This window comes from Haemaphysalis longicornis, unplaced genomic scaffold (genome assembly GCF_048455015.1).
Source record: "Haemaphysalis longicornis isolate Haplotype H1 unplaced genomic scaffold, Haemaphysalis longicornis Haplotype H1 scaffold_1, whole genome shotgun sequence".
Lineage (NCBI taxonomy): Eukaryota > Metazoa > Arthropoda > Arachnida > Ixodida > Ixodidae > Haemaphysalis > Haemaphysalis longicornis.
In genome coordinates, this window is record NW_027526203.1 from 148349730 (window position 1) to 148364998 (window position 15269).

General features: G+C 46.8%; 1 pseudogene; it reads right to left on the reverse strand.

Moving 5' to 3' along the window:
• Positions 1–10500: 10500 nt before the first annotated feature.
• LOC144155073 (uncharacterized) overlaps positions 10501–15269 on the reverse strand; it is a 34909-nt pseudogene continuing 30140 nt past the window's right edge.

Below are 15269 nucleotides of genomic sequence, written 5' to 3' on the forward strand. Positions count from 1 at the left end.
GGGGATGCTGCTGCACCCTCTGTTTCCTCCTCTCCACCGGCCCGAAGCACATGCGAGGGCCCGGAGGAGATGGAGCTGGAGGAAACCGCAGCAGTTCCCACCTCCGCCGCACCGCCTGTGCCACCCGGGGCGCTCCTGACGCCCTCGGCGGTCGCGGCCAAAACGAAGGGCACCGCAAAGGGTGCCAGGTCCGGGGGGTCCGGTACGCCGGGTACCCCTTCCAAATCAGATGATGACTTGGATGTGGGACCCTTCCTGTCTGCTTCGCAGCGGAAGGAACGGGTCCCCCCATCTAAACCTCCGGAGGAGGTAAAGAAACCCCGTCCAAGAGTCCAAGCCCCGAAAGACCCTACATAAATAGTCACACTCCAGTAGCTCTACTACATAATAATGGGAAGAGAAAATATCGTTCAATGGAACTGCAGAGGCCTTCTAAATAATCTTGACGACGTCTATGAGATTCTGCATGCTAATCAGCCAAGTGTGATGTGTGTTCAGGAAACACACCTGAATTCTAAGAACACAAATTTCTTGAATAGTTACCTGGTATACAGAAAGGACAGGGTTGGCTGCACACACTCTTCTGGCGGTGTGGCCATAATCGCCCGCAAATCCTTAGCATGCCACCCTGTCACCTTGAACACTATCCTGGAGGCTGTGGCAATTCGAACGATAATATTTAATAGGTTGATAACGGTATGCTCCATATACATTCCTCCTGATGTTTCACTTTTAAGCTCTGACTTCGAGGCGCTGGTTGACCAGCTGCCCGAACCATACATCCTGACAGGCGACCTTAATGCTCACAACACTCTTTGGGGCTCTTCTCGCACGGATGCCCGAGGTCGCCTCATAGAGAAATTCCTTACATCTTCAGGAGCATGCCTTTTCAACAGTAAACAGCCTACATACCATAACATAGGACACAACACATACTCATGTCTTGACTTGGCGATTGGCTCCGCAGTTCTCTTTCCTCTTCTCGAGTGGGGTGTGGGAACTGACCCATATGGCAGTGACCACTTCCCCTACCTCACTTACATATATAGATAAAGGCCCAAGCAGTTCATCTTCCCATAATAGGTTCAATGAAGCACGAGCTAACTGGAATACATTTACAGAGACATCCAAACTACACCACACATCCATAGGACACCTACACGTTGAAGAAGCTACCCAACTCCTCACGGCGCACATCCTCGACGCCGCCGAAAAGTCCATTCCCCACGTCTCTGGTGCCCCGCGCAACCAGCGGAGGCCGTGGTGGAATGAGGACTGTAGACGGGCGCGAGAGGCCCAGAACAAGGCGTGGGGTATCCTTCGTCGGTACCCCACGTCGGGAAACCTCCTCTTGTTCAAACGGGCCAAGGCATTAGGAAAACGTGTGCGCCGTGAGGCAAAACGAGAGAGTTGGCGTACATTCATAACATCCATAAACTCCTACACAGACACACGGAAAGTATGGACACGTATACGTAAACTCAAAGGACAACAGACACACAGCCTGCCCCTGGTCAGTACAACAGGGGACACTCTGGAAGACCAGGCTGACACACTCGCACAACACTTTCAACACGTGTCCAGTTCAGCACACTACACGAACACTTTCCTGAAACATAAAGCCTGTTGTGAAAAGAAGTCCCTACACGACAACAACAAATCACAGACATCGTACAACTCCCTGTTTTCACTACATGAGCTGAGGGCTGCTCTGAGCACGTGTAAACCCTCAGCTCCAGGCCCAGACAACATTACATACACAATGATACAACACCTACACGCAGACACACTTGAAGCACTTCTACATCTATATAATAAAATATGGCTTTCGGGGCACATTCCACACTCTTGGAGGGAGGCCATTGTAGTGGCTTTCTTGAAGGAGGGAAAGGACCCGTCGTCCCCCTCAAGTTATCGTCCAATAGCCCTGACGAGCTGCCTGTGCAAGCTCTTCGAGAAGATGATCAATCGCAGGCTCGTGTACTTCCTTGAGTACAATGGTCTTCTCGAGAGCTGCCAGGCAGGCTTTAGGGTGGGGCGATCGACAAACGATCAACTGGTTGCACTTGATTCATACATCAAGGATGCCTTCGTGCATAAGCAGTATTGCGTAACTGTCTTTTTCGATCTCGAGAAGGCCTACGACACCGCTTGGCGTTATGGGATCCTTAGTGACCTCAGGTCATTCGGTCTTTCGGGTAATATGTTGAACACCCTTGTAAGTTATTTGTCGGAGAGAACGTTCAGAGTAAGAGTTGGTTGTGCACTCTCAAAGGTTCACGTCCAAGAAAACGGCGTGCCGCAAGGTGGCGTGTTGAGTTGCACTCTCTTCATAGTAAAGATGAACTCTCTTGGAAAGGCACTGCCACCAACAATCTCTTATTCCATGTATGTAGACGACGTGCAAATATCTTTTAAATCATGTAATATGTCAATATGCGAACGTCAAGTCCAGCTCGGTGTCAAGAAGCTTGCCGGCTGGGCAGAGAGGAATGGGTTTAGATTGAATCCTGCAAAAAGCTCCTGCGTTGTGTTCTCTAGGAAGCGCGGGGTACATCCGGACCCAGACATTACTCTGAATGGCGTGTCGCTTCCTGTGAACAAGGAGCACAAGTTCTTAGGTGTTGTGTTTGACCAGAAACTCACATTCATTCCACACATCAAGGAACTTAAACATAAATGTCTGAAAACAATGAATATACTTAAGGTTCTCTCCCATAAATCATATGGATCCAACAAAGAACTACTACTACGGCTTTATACTGCTTTGGTTGGGTCTCGTTTAGACTATGGCAGTGTGGTATATGGGTCGGCGACTAAAACAGCGTTGCGAATGCTTGACCCAGTGCTACACTTGGGGCTACGGCTTGCGTCGGGTGCTTTTCGTACTAGCCCTGTTGAGAGTCTGTATGCCGAGTGTAATACGTGGAGCCTTGAGAACCAACGGACGTACATGGACTTACTTTATGCTTTTAAAATTTCATCGCTGAATAACCATCCTTTTTATCCTGTCTTTAACGACACATCCACATCTGTGCTTTTTGTAAATCGCCCATCCGTTCCTCTGCCCTTTTCACTTCGAGTGAGAGAGCGAGCCTCGGATCTGAGCGCTTCGTTTTTAGACGTGTACAGATCATCCTTTTCAGACATTTTACCTCCTTGGAAAGTTCGTCCTGTTTCCTCCGACCTTTCTTTTATGAAACTTGACAAAAATCGGGTACCGCGAGCTGCTATATTGCAGCACTTTCTGTCTCTGCAGTTTAAATACCCACTTGCAGAATTTTACAGTGACGCCTCTAAAACCTCCACTATGGTCTCCTGCGCTGCTCATGGTCCGAATTTCAGTGCAGCCAGAACCATGAGCGTCCACACAACAATTTTCTCAGCAGAAGCATATGGAATTTTATTGATTGTACGACACATACTTGAAAATCAAATTCCAAAGTCTATCATCTACACAGATTCCTTGAGTGTTGTTCGCGCACTGTCATCGCATACACCCCCCAAAAACCACATAGTTAATCTTGTATTTAAATCTATCATGTCTGTGTATGCGCAGAAGCATCAGCTGCTCCTCTGCTGGGTCCCAGGACACGCTGGGATCGCTGGAAACGAGTTGGCAGACGAGAGGGCAGCTGCTGCTGCACTCAGGAACACTGTAGACATAACAACCGTACCATATACAGACCTCAAGCCACACGTAAGACAACACTTGCGTAGAACATGGCAAACACACTGGGATGAACAGACAGACAACAAACTACATGTAATAAAGCCACACTTGGGACGGTACACATCTGACTCACACAACAGACACACGGAAGTCGCCTTGGGTAGGCTGCGGATAGGGCACACCCATGCGACGCACTCGTATCTGCTGACGGGATCTTCTAGACCCCAGTGCAGCAGGTGCGGAGAGGCCCTGTCCGTAGTGCACATACTAATCACATGCAAGGCACTTCACACAACACGACACAAACACTTCAGAGAACTCTACAGACAACATATTCCCCTACATCCGTCGTTTTTTCTAGGTGACGATGCCATTGTTTCCGTGAAACGTGTGTTTGAGTTTTTGTCAGAAGTCAAGTTTTTAAACCTCATTTCCTATCACGCATCATGAAATCTGGCCCTATACACCAGTCATGCTCATTGTCGTTTTGTGATTTTACTTTTGTTTTTGCTGATTTTACTTAGTGTTTAAGGTATCACCTCTCATATATGACTATTGTTTTGGCGCTCTTTGCCCCAGTTGGCCTTGCGCCAAAAACATCAAACCATCATCATCATCAGCAACGTGCAATAATGCTTTCAAAAAGGGAGAGAAAGCTGTACAAGCGAAAATAGCTCTATGGTTCACAGCAAGAATGGAAAGCACGTTAAAATAAAATACAATTAAAATAAGCACTCACTCTTTCCAGCTGCAACCCGAAAACAAAGCAAGAAATTTGTGTGGTTGCATTGATGGCATTGCATTGCTTTTTGAAATAACGCATGACCAGCAACCCAAAAAAATTATTAAGAGCTAGTAAAGCGCAACACCATGTTCTGCTTTCCTATAAGGAACATAACATGCGGCATTATGAGAAGTGACCGTTGTCTGAGGCATAGCCTCCTATATAACCTACTGTGCCTGCTCTATCGCCCCGAAACCCATTGCAGCAGCCCGTTCACTGTGGGGCGCCAAGTTCCCAGGTTTTTCGATGGCCATGCCGATGCGAACTACTGTTTCAGGCGGAGGTGAACTGAAACGCACCTCGGCGCCGTCTGCTACACGAAGGCGTCTACAAAGGTCCGCAAAACGGCGAGCTTGAACTTCATGAGCCAGTATTAAAGACCAAAGCTTTGTGGGCGGCGTCGCAGAACTACTACACTGCGTTCAGTGCCCTATTACCGCCTGCACGCTCGCCCTTTTGGATTCGCTACGGCAGTTTCCCAACAAAATGTATACATGACCTAATGGTTGTCACTGCGATACGAGCCAGTTAACTTTTCTCCCGCTGATAAGTAAAAAATAATGATTCTAGATGCGATGTTTAGTGATAATTGAGTCATACTAATTAAATTTTGTTTCAAGAAGTCCAAACAGTTGAGCTCCCCTTTTTTACTTACGAGTCCATTAAGTCTTGTTCTGCAGCTAATATTTTTTAGGGTCCCCGAAAGGGTACGCGCCCACCCTCCTCCATTCCTTCCCTATTTCTCCGTCGCTGCTGCTCCAGCAACGTTGCCATCGCGCATGTAGTAGATGCATTGACGACGCGGTAATCGGCAATGCCTGGCTGCTGCGCAAAGAATGACGACTTCAAGCTTTAGCTCAAGGCGATGCTCAGTATTTGAGAGCCCCTATATACGCTTAGGATAAACATTCAGCATGCACTTGTTTCTCTCGCTACTTCTCCTCGGTACATTCATTCTTCCCTCACCAATCACATACCGAATAACCGATCAATTCCCAGTGGGTCACAAACCCACTAGTAAATTCACCCGTAACATTTCTGGCTGAATCGAGGGAAACGCAGAAATAAAATCTTTCGCGTTAAGTTATTTACGAACGAACAAGGTAGCCCGAGAAAGACCATCTCTTTTATAATTACGCTGTTAAGTTCTAGCGTCACCCTAGCTAGATGGTTTTATTTCTAGCCTCGTGAATTTCAATACCTTTTCTGTTCAAACCGGAGTTGTTCGTCCGTGCTGAAGCCAGAGTCACCTTTATACAACCCGTATTTTTTGTTTGCAAAGGGCCGTAACAACTTTTTAAACCACTCATTGTTGCCAGGTTTGTAAACAAATGTTGACTGTGCCCTCGACAACACAGGACAACCTGGGATTAGGGCGCCACCAGAGAGAACGGCGGTATTTCTGGCACTGAGCAGGCACAAGCCGTTATAAAGGAGGCTATGGCTGAGGCAACAGTGATACTACACAACTAAGGTAAGCCTACTGAACCTGCAGACTCAGTTACAGTAAAGTTGTTACCAAAATTTATTGTAGTGCCTGATGAATTTCTTCTTGGACACGAGAGCAAACATCCAAATTTGTTCAGCAGCTCTTAATTGATAAGTTTAGAGCTGGTGAAAAATTACGCCCATCTTCCCGCGAGGGAACCCTGATGTGATGCGACGCATCGGGGGGGGGGGGGTTCAATTGGCGTTTCCATTGGGTTGATTCTCTAAATCGCGTGAAACGTGTTGTGAACGCGTATGATGCATTCCATCACATGCGGGTGTTCTCATACGCGGGAAGATGGGCGTAATTTTACTTTTCATGCACATGCATGCGCGACATGAGAGAGTTGCCATCAGCGTTTGGATTGACGCTGGTACTCGATTGTGTCAAACCACTCGCTGACAAGACTTGCTTCCATCGCACTACATCGGAAGAAGCAACCGAGTCGTCGTCGTCAAGCGAAGCACAAGCAAAGGCAAGCGCAGTCAAGCGAACGCACTTGACTGAACCGGCGCAGCACGCTCACCGCTTTATATTCAGCACTTGAAGGAGAGGAGACGAACGGAGGAGAGTTGCGAATGCGCAGCGAGAGCAAATGCGAGAAAGAAGCGTCAGCGAAGCGCGCACAGCTGTTATGATAATGAGACAGAGAGCGCGTTGCACACAGCTGTTGGCGAGAAGAACGGAGGAGAGTATGCGCATGCGCAGGTGGTGTGCGGACGCCGCCGGACTACGCCGGAGGGACAAGGCGGGTGAAAGAGATGCGTCGCATCTAAAAAGTTTCAATGTTTGCAGCTCTGAATTTATTATCACTTTAGAGTTGATAGCAATGTCAATAGGGAAATCTTCTGCATTCTCATTTTCAGTTTAGACAATTCTGAACTTAAGAACTTGCCTCTTTTGTTAACCACGAACATTGCAAGTAAATGTTCTTGCACTGCAAGCATAAGTCCTCAAAGGATGCTTCAGGTCGCTTCGCAAACCACGCAGATATGTTACCCATTAGATGGTTGCACTATTCATGTTCAAGCGCAGGCATGCTTAATGTAACATTAGTTGTTCAGTTAAGCACAAGTCATTAGACAGCTGTAAAGTTTCCTTTAATTCTGATGTAACCACACATGAGCAAAGGAGGTCATGTTATCCTTTTTTGGGGGTGTAACTACAGCCAGGGGCACTTGTGCGGTGGGGCTCCATTCTTTTTGTCCTGTATTCTTCGACTTGTGTAACTACAACCATGTGTGACAGCTGACATGGTACCTTGCACAACATAATCAAGTTCAAATCTTGACAATCCATCCATCTGATGTACCAAAGCAGGCAATTACACCAGCCATAACAGGGGCCCCAGGAGATGACTCGGTGACACTGGACTCTTTCCTGCAACCACAAAACGCAGTATATAACATTGCTTTACTGCTGCGAACCTCCAGACCTCTCCAGTGTAGTTAAATGACACGCTCACCTCAGGAATCCCCACGATTCAGTGCTAACCGAGCAGCCTTGCCAAACAAGTATCTGCTGATGCTGCCCTTTGCCGCTTCGGTACATGCCAGACCTCGAATATCAGCAGTTAACAAGGTGACACAGTTTACCAAATATTTACCTGCACATAGAGGACCTCGAAACACATAAGGAGTAAAGTAGTGCAACAGAAGCTACATCAACAACAAGTATACTACTCCGGTATGTGGACTCCGCGCTGCACACAACTGCTGATACTTAGCCAGGTCCTTGCGTCACTGTCGCTGTCATCATTCTTGATATTATACATTGTGAACCAGCAGCATGCTTTAAGGTTTTTCCTAACATAGCCAGAACCACAAAATTAACTGCCAATATCCGCAGCCAACCAAACATGGCCAAAGCAGTTCTGACAAAAAAAAAACTGCACTATCACCCCCGCATGTCACACTGCCCCCTGGTCATAGCAGCTTACTCAGCCATCATTACACTAGGCAGCAGTTTACTAGACATGCTGGAGGCATATGTCTAACAATGCAAGTAGTTCAATATACAATTACACTATTCAGATAAAACCATGACAAACTGAGAAAGATCTTTTTATACCTCAGGTTTCAGAAGGCTGACTGGGGTTTCAAGAACAAAAGAAATGCCAGCAAGCAATGCCAGCAAATGCTTGCAAGCAACCGAACACAAGCACTTCAGTCCCCTACTTAGTTTGGCGGAATCATTTCATGTGATTAATGGAAACTGGTAATAAACTTTTCCTGAAATACAGCAAACATGGCAGCTTTCCATTGCTTTCACAAGCCACCATCTCAAATTTTATGCTCGCCCAAGCAAGCCTCCTTCCCTTTCTTGCACCCCCCCCTCCCATCGCAGTTATACAAGTATTATGTACTTACAAATTTTAGGTAGACGCGTACTATGTATGTTATGGTATGCTGCCATGCCAGGATAGACAAGTAGTTTTGTTGTGTCACAGTTGCTAGGTGGGTTGAGAAATTTTCTGGTATACTGGATTGTGAAGGGCACTTTTTTGGAGCTAGTTTTTTTCTCACTGCAACACGCATTGCAGTAGGCCACCAAGCACGTAATTTGTCAACTAATGCGCACTCTGTCAGCCCCCCACCCTGGCAAGCATCCTCTTGCTAACCTTACTGATGGCACTCCCTCTTCCCCATCTTTTGTAACACAGCCAGCTCAGACCATTCGAGTCCTTCTTAATATAAGTGAATGAATTGTTATTAAAGACTTCAATGGCGCACATCTACAGCAGCCTTTTCCTTTTCGCCCTGAGATTGCCCACTGGACTTTGACAGAGTTCTACTGACCCCATACGCTCCCGTACGCAGCTTGTGAGCAACTTTCATGTGTTTTTTTGCTTGTTTTCTTTTTCCTACACCTTCTGGATGTCACGCTGCTTTGCTTGCTTCCTCTTGCACTTTCCAATTCACACATCTACTTATGCTGCGTGCTCAGAGGGGATCTATGCAGCACCAAAGGCATTAATGTTATCACCCCTTGGGTGTTCCTTTGTCCTATGCTAGTGTGGCCTCACCTAGTACATTCAAGCTGCACAAAGTACATCCGAGGCTAAGAATAAAGCAGAGGCTGCGTAGCACCACCCTCCCAATAGCAAATGAGCTTTGACAGTCTTTTCAATGTTTAGGTACAGCGCCTTCTGCTTCGGCTAGATGTTGAACCTTGTTGTGTGGCTGGCAACAACCACTTCCTTTTGCACCTTAGCAAAGCTGCTGCTAAGTGGTGGGGGCTTCGGAGTAGCAACCTTTTGCTTCTTAGGGCCTGGCTCGCTGGCTTCCAGCAAGATGACGCTTAGCAGCCTTTGGACGTAGCCTGCATGCAGGCTACAAAGATCGTACCATAGAAATACAATGCAAGCAAGGCTGGCTTGTAAGATGCCATACTGGCACAGCCAAGAGAGACAAGGAGAAAATCGACGCATACCAACAGATTTAGTGTTGATATTATGCGTTCTTTCACCCATTCTTTTTTATGCTTCAGTTGAAATAAGAATGTTGCAATATTTGCGTAGAGCAGGGGTCTCAAACTCACATCGGTGAGTGGTCACAGTCACGAAATCTAGTCCCGCAAATGATGGGACAGTGAAAAAGTTTGAAGCCAAAATAATGAAATGTCAGATAGCACTGTCATTAGAAAGAAACAAGTCCTTCTCCACATCTTGTAAATATACAGGTAATTTCTGAATGAACTTTGGTGTCGGAATTCGAGAAACATAGATAATGGTCTCCATGATGACAAAACGCTGCCATCCCTTCCTGAAGTAAGTTGACAGAAGCGCGAAGGCGATGATTTTTCAGGCACTAAGTAAACGCACCTACAAATGACAGAAATGAACACTGATACGTGATTTATAGGACACATAGTATTGTACTCCTTCATGATCGATGCATGTTTTGTCTTATCCAGAACAGTTCCTTTTTGGCGATTTTCAAGTAACCGTTTTAACAAAATAGAAGCTCAGTTTCACGCTTGCAGAGTTGTTTTAGCGAGTAATTTCCATGTAATTTGTTTCGCGATACGTCTGATAACAGAAGAGTTAGAGGTGCTTTTTCTAATCATACTTCCTTTGTAGATGGCCATGCTTCTATACAGAACAGGAATGTTGGGAAGCCAGATTACAAAGACAAAGCTTATACTGATACGCTGAAAGTCGGCTTCACCTCCAAACATGAATGCATTGTTGGGAACCTTTCTCATGAGCATCTAGGCCGTATTTTATAAAAATATGAAGGCCCTAAGCCCTTTCTTTTAGATTTTTTATCAGAGCTTTCGGTTGGCCAATAGGTCTATTGGAAAAGGCATTTGTTTTTTGACAGGACACCATCAGTCCCACTAAAAACATTTTTGATTTGAAAATCTGAACACCAACTCTGAAATATAAAGTATTTGTTCCACAATGATTTGTTCCACGGGCCGAGCCGCACTCAAAATGTTGAGGAATGAAATTGTAAGAAATCTCCAACCAGCGACCCACAGGCCACATGCGGCCGCGACCCTTGGCATAGAGGGATCGATTTCTTCAGCTTACCATAGCTGGAGTCTTCTTCAAGCAACAGCATCCCCTCCTGTGCCCTTTGGGAACTTCACTGTGAATCGTGGAGTGCCATCTTTTGTCGTAGCTTGCTTCCTTTCACTGTTTTCATTGTGGTGGAGTGCTGCCAGTTGTGTCCTGTAAATGCCATTTTATTAACCAGTACACTTCACTAGCCTTACACCCCAAGCTTGAGCCGAGAAATCAGGAAACAGCATTAGGGATCCATGCATGTTCACATATGTGGGGAAAATTTTTAAAGCGAAGCTTTCTGAGTCTCACTGGTGGTGTATGTTGCGTCAAGAGCACACTGCAGAAAAGTCAACCTTCCCTGATGGTTCTGGTGAAGCAAAAGAAAAAAACGCTTCCCGTGGCGGGAATTGAACCTCGGTCCTTCGCGTTATGAAGCCGATTTCTATATGAACGCGCCATTCCAAACAGTCAAAGCAGTTTATATTTGGAGGGAGGTGCATGGATGTGCAAAATTATACAAAAAACGCATACCAACCACCTCACCCCCTTCGTCTAACAACAAATGCTTGAACAAAAAGCTTTCCTCGTGCAAAATCAAACTGCGAATGACGAAAGTCAAAGCTGCATTCAAGTCAATGTAAAAGCCTAACGAGCCAAAATCCAAACTCAGATGACAACCAAAGCAACCCTCAGGAGAAGCTCCGCATTCAACCATCATTGTCGTTAGACAGGAGAGGGCATAATTTTTTTCTGTGCCTACTCATGCCTGCAGCTAATCACAATTTTAACTGCCGCAGGCAAAATCATGATGGCAAACAAAATCAATGACAAAATCATGATGGCATAAGCTTACCTGGCTTTCATATCGTCATAGGAGTACTGGCAGAACTTGGGTGCAAAGCGAAGCAGCAGGTTGTGATAGGTCTCAAGGCCGTACGTCTGAAACGACGACGACAGCTGGGGCATGTCAGCTAGCAGCATTCTGGCTGTGGCTACTTCTCTCAGCTTGTTGAATGCCTTGGAACCATAAAAATTTGAAGCAAAACATTTGTCAGCAGTTGAATATGCAGTTTTAGTAATTATTACAAAAATGTCTACTGTTCCAGTGCTTTCATAGTGCTGTCAGCAGCCATGTTAACTCTACATGTGTGCCCTCTTACATTTTATGTATTGCTAGAAATTGGTTTGACTATATTGTTGCACAAGGCCTGCAAAAACCATTCAATAAGATTTTTACCTACAACAAGCCATGCATGGCTTTGGTTGGACGTCTCCTTGAGCACACTTCGGGAACAGATCATTTTCGTGAACATGGACGTTCCGGATGTGGTTGAGGATGGACGTCCACTTGGGCACAGTAAGTTAAGGGTGTTCAGCACTTGAAGCAGCGGCCCAGTAGAGGTGGTTGGAGATAGATTTCACCCACGGCCCCAGTGCATCGCATCCGGACTGTTTGGCTCCGGCCTCAAGCTTTTTCAAGACACCTAAAATTAAACCCCATTTAAAATTGCATGCAACGTCAGTTTATACCTGGTTTTCTCATTTAATACACATAAATTAGAGAACATATATTCCCAGCACAATTATTATTAAATTACAACGTACCTTTCGCCACGTGCCAAACATCAAACTCGTGCTTGATGTTGCGCTTTTCTCGGCGAAGGAAGCATTTGGTCTGAACATGTCTGTCTGTGACAAGAACAGCCACCTCCACACCATTTTGTTCCAGGAATGCAAGGGCACGTTTGAGGCCTTCCAGCTCAATGCGACAGCTCCCACCAACTTCATTTGACTAAAGACTGCAATATGGGAACATTTCAGTCCATTGCTCAAAAAAATTTAAAAAAATTCACAGCATATCCACGGGGTGAATGATGATGAGTGGGCGAAGCTCCTGAGGGGAAATCATCGGTAAAACCGTGCCTCTTCAGTGAAAGTTCGCCCACTACATCTGTGTCCGAACGTAACGTCTAGAAAGTCTCGCTTAAACCGCGCGTCGGCACCTTGGGGCTGAGCTCGCCTGATGCGTTTTGCAGACGCCTCACGAGCTCTCACTGCATCGGGGTCTGCCTGCCGATACGCGCGCTTTCTCGCCGCTTCCCGTTCTCTGACGTTTTGGAGATCCTCTTCGCGCCGCAGCCGTGCCGCTTCGCGTACGGCAGGGTCCTCGCGCCATTGCCGTGACGCTTGGGCCTCTCGTTCTCGAACGCTGGGATCTTGGCGGCGTCGTCGCGCAGCCAGACGACACGCTTCGGCCTCCCGCTCTCGTACGGCAGGTTCTTGGCGGCTGCGTCGCGCAGCTTCACGGAGCGCTTCTGCCTCGCGGGCTCGCACATCTGCAGCCTTATCCATCGGGCGACTCCGAGCGCGCGCCAACAGCGAACGGATTTTATTACAACGCTCCCCGCCATCTAGTAAACAATCCAAGAACTAAACTAGAGGTAGCCACGCCATCTAGTAAACAATCCAAGCGCATCTTTTCATCATATACAAGTACCGCCATCTAGTAAACAATCCAAGAACTAAACTAGAGGTAGCCACGCCATCTAGTAAACAATCCAAGAACTAAACTAGAGGTGGCTACATACATACGTCGAGGATGGACAGACCCACGCCCTAAGGAGCTTCGCCCCTAAAAATGCAGTGGACAATGACGTTGCCCATGGTTCAGCAACTGATCTATATTAGGATTACCTGGACAACTTCAAAATGAAGAATTTTGTTGTTCTCCACGTCAAGGAGCGAGTATGTGCCATATTTGGCATAATATCCCGGCGAGTCAGCTCGTCCATCGCCGGCTACGGTCACAGGCCGTCCCTGCGCCTCCTGGAGCAAGTGGATCTGTTCAGCTTTCCAAACCTGAAGTGGGAAAAAAATAAGAGCCGAACCCGACATAACCATGCAAACCTTTCGTGGTGTAAACATACCCGGTCGATTGCTGGCCACAGATGGTAATGCTGAATACTGAAGAAGGTGCGTGCGGTGACAACTTGCACCCCAATGCAGGCCAGCATTCGAAGCGCAGCAGTTGAGTTGCCGCCTGAAAGCATAATATCTGCGCAAAGTTGCTGTTTGAGGACAGGCTGCTGCCGGACGACATCCTGATTCGTCCAAAACAAATTATGCCCAGCAGCACACTGTACGTGCACTTTCACTTGAATGCCCTCGCAGAAAACCGTGAACTGGCACGGTGAAAGGCACTGGTGGCAAACTTGCAGGAGTGATTTCAGTAACTTCTCCTGAACCAAAAAAACCCTGCCCTCATCTGGAGGGCTTGGTCCATAAGACCTGCATGGACCGCGAAATACCCCCAGGTGGTCAAAATTGATAGAGAGCCCTCCCCTTCCGCACGCTTCATAGCCCCAAGAGTACCTTCAGCACATTAAACCCGACAATCAATAAATCAATCAATCAACTAATCAAACCATTAAATATATCCCAAGACTGTAGTACCTCTTTCAAGATAAAATATCCAAGTGTTTCCCGCTGAATTGAGGGTATACAGTCACGACAGTACTAACTTGTCATTTACGTCTGCAGTAAAAGAAATGATGACTAGGAAAAGAAAAATAACCTACTGTCAACTCTGTTCATCCAGAGGGCTGTAGTCAGGGTCATGAAGGTTAGGGACCGGCATTTCGTCATCCAAGTAATGTCTGCATTTGCCGTCCTCTTCGTCTGCATCATCTCGCACCATATCCACTTGGGTTGCCACACTATCAGTGCAGCTTCCGCTAACCTGAATACCTGTAAGCAAATACACTAGATATTACTGACGAAGCTTTTTTCCCCTGATCCCCTGAAGACACGAAGGAAAGACATAGAAAGAGACGGCTCTTTATCAGAAAACAAAGTTTTGCCAGCACTAATTATCACCTACACGGTTCTCTCTCTGCAAAAGGTTGGGGAAGAGGAAAAAAGGTTCCTAGAAAGAGATTGGAAGAAAGAAAAAGTAAAACTGGCACTGGCTTAGTGTACAATACCAGACTCGCCTATCTCTAACCTGCCGCCTACCTCTCCCCGCCATCGGGCCGCTGCTCCGTGCCGGGCGCTCCGCCAGGTGGCGACACGGGTTCCCGCGCGCGCACGTCCCCGTTCCCTCCTAGCCTATTTGTCGCCAGAACGGTAGCAAGCTGGGATAGTTGGAAAGATATATTCTTGGATGAAAGCAGCGCGAACCTAAACGAAGACAAAGGAAGTGGAACACAAGTTGTATGAACGTGCGTTTGAGAGAGCATGAATTCTCATTAAAGGGCCACCATCATCCCATCTTTGTCCACATTGTACTAAGTGGCGCGGATGTAAACCTAATTTTCCTGCCACTGAGATTTTATTTAGGCACCGTGAACAAACGCCCCGCTAAATTATGGAAGCATTCCACATAACAGAAAGAGAAGACAAGTGTGTCAGCCAAGAAAGCGTGTGTCTTCATCCCAAAGAGATTGCATATCTCCGTGGGCCTTGACTGTAACCGGTGTCTATCTAGTTGCCTCATCACCGAGGATTTTGCAAACTTGTTTTGCTCATGCGGAGTGTTTTTTATTGTTTTGTGTTCTGTGTATATTCATCCTTCTTGATACTAAACTTCAGTTTTTAACCCGCGGCTGTTTTTGGGTTCCACTTCCTTTGTCTTTGTTTAGTTCGCGCTGGTTTCATCCAGAAATAAGCCTCTCTCTCTCTTCTTCCCCCTATCTCTCCCCGCCATAGTGCCGCTGCTCCGTGCGGGGGGCGCGTCCCGCGCGGAGCAGGGGCCCTTGCGGAAGGGTATGTGGTTTGACCTCTAGCTCTCGAGGTCAAAACTGGTCCCCCC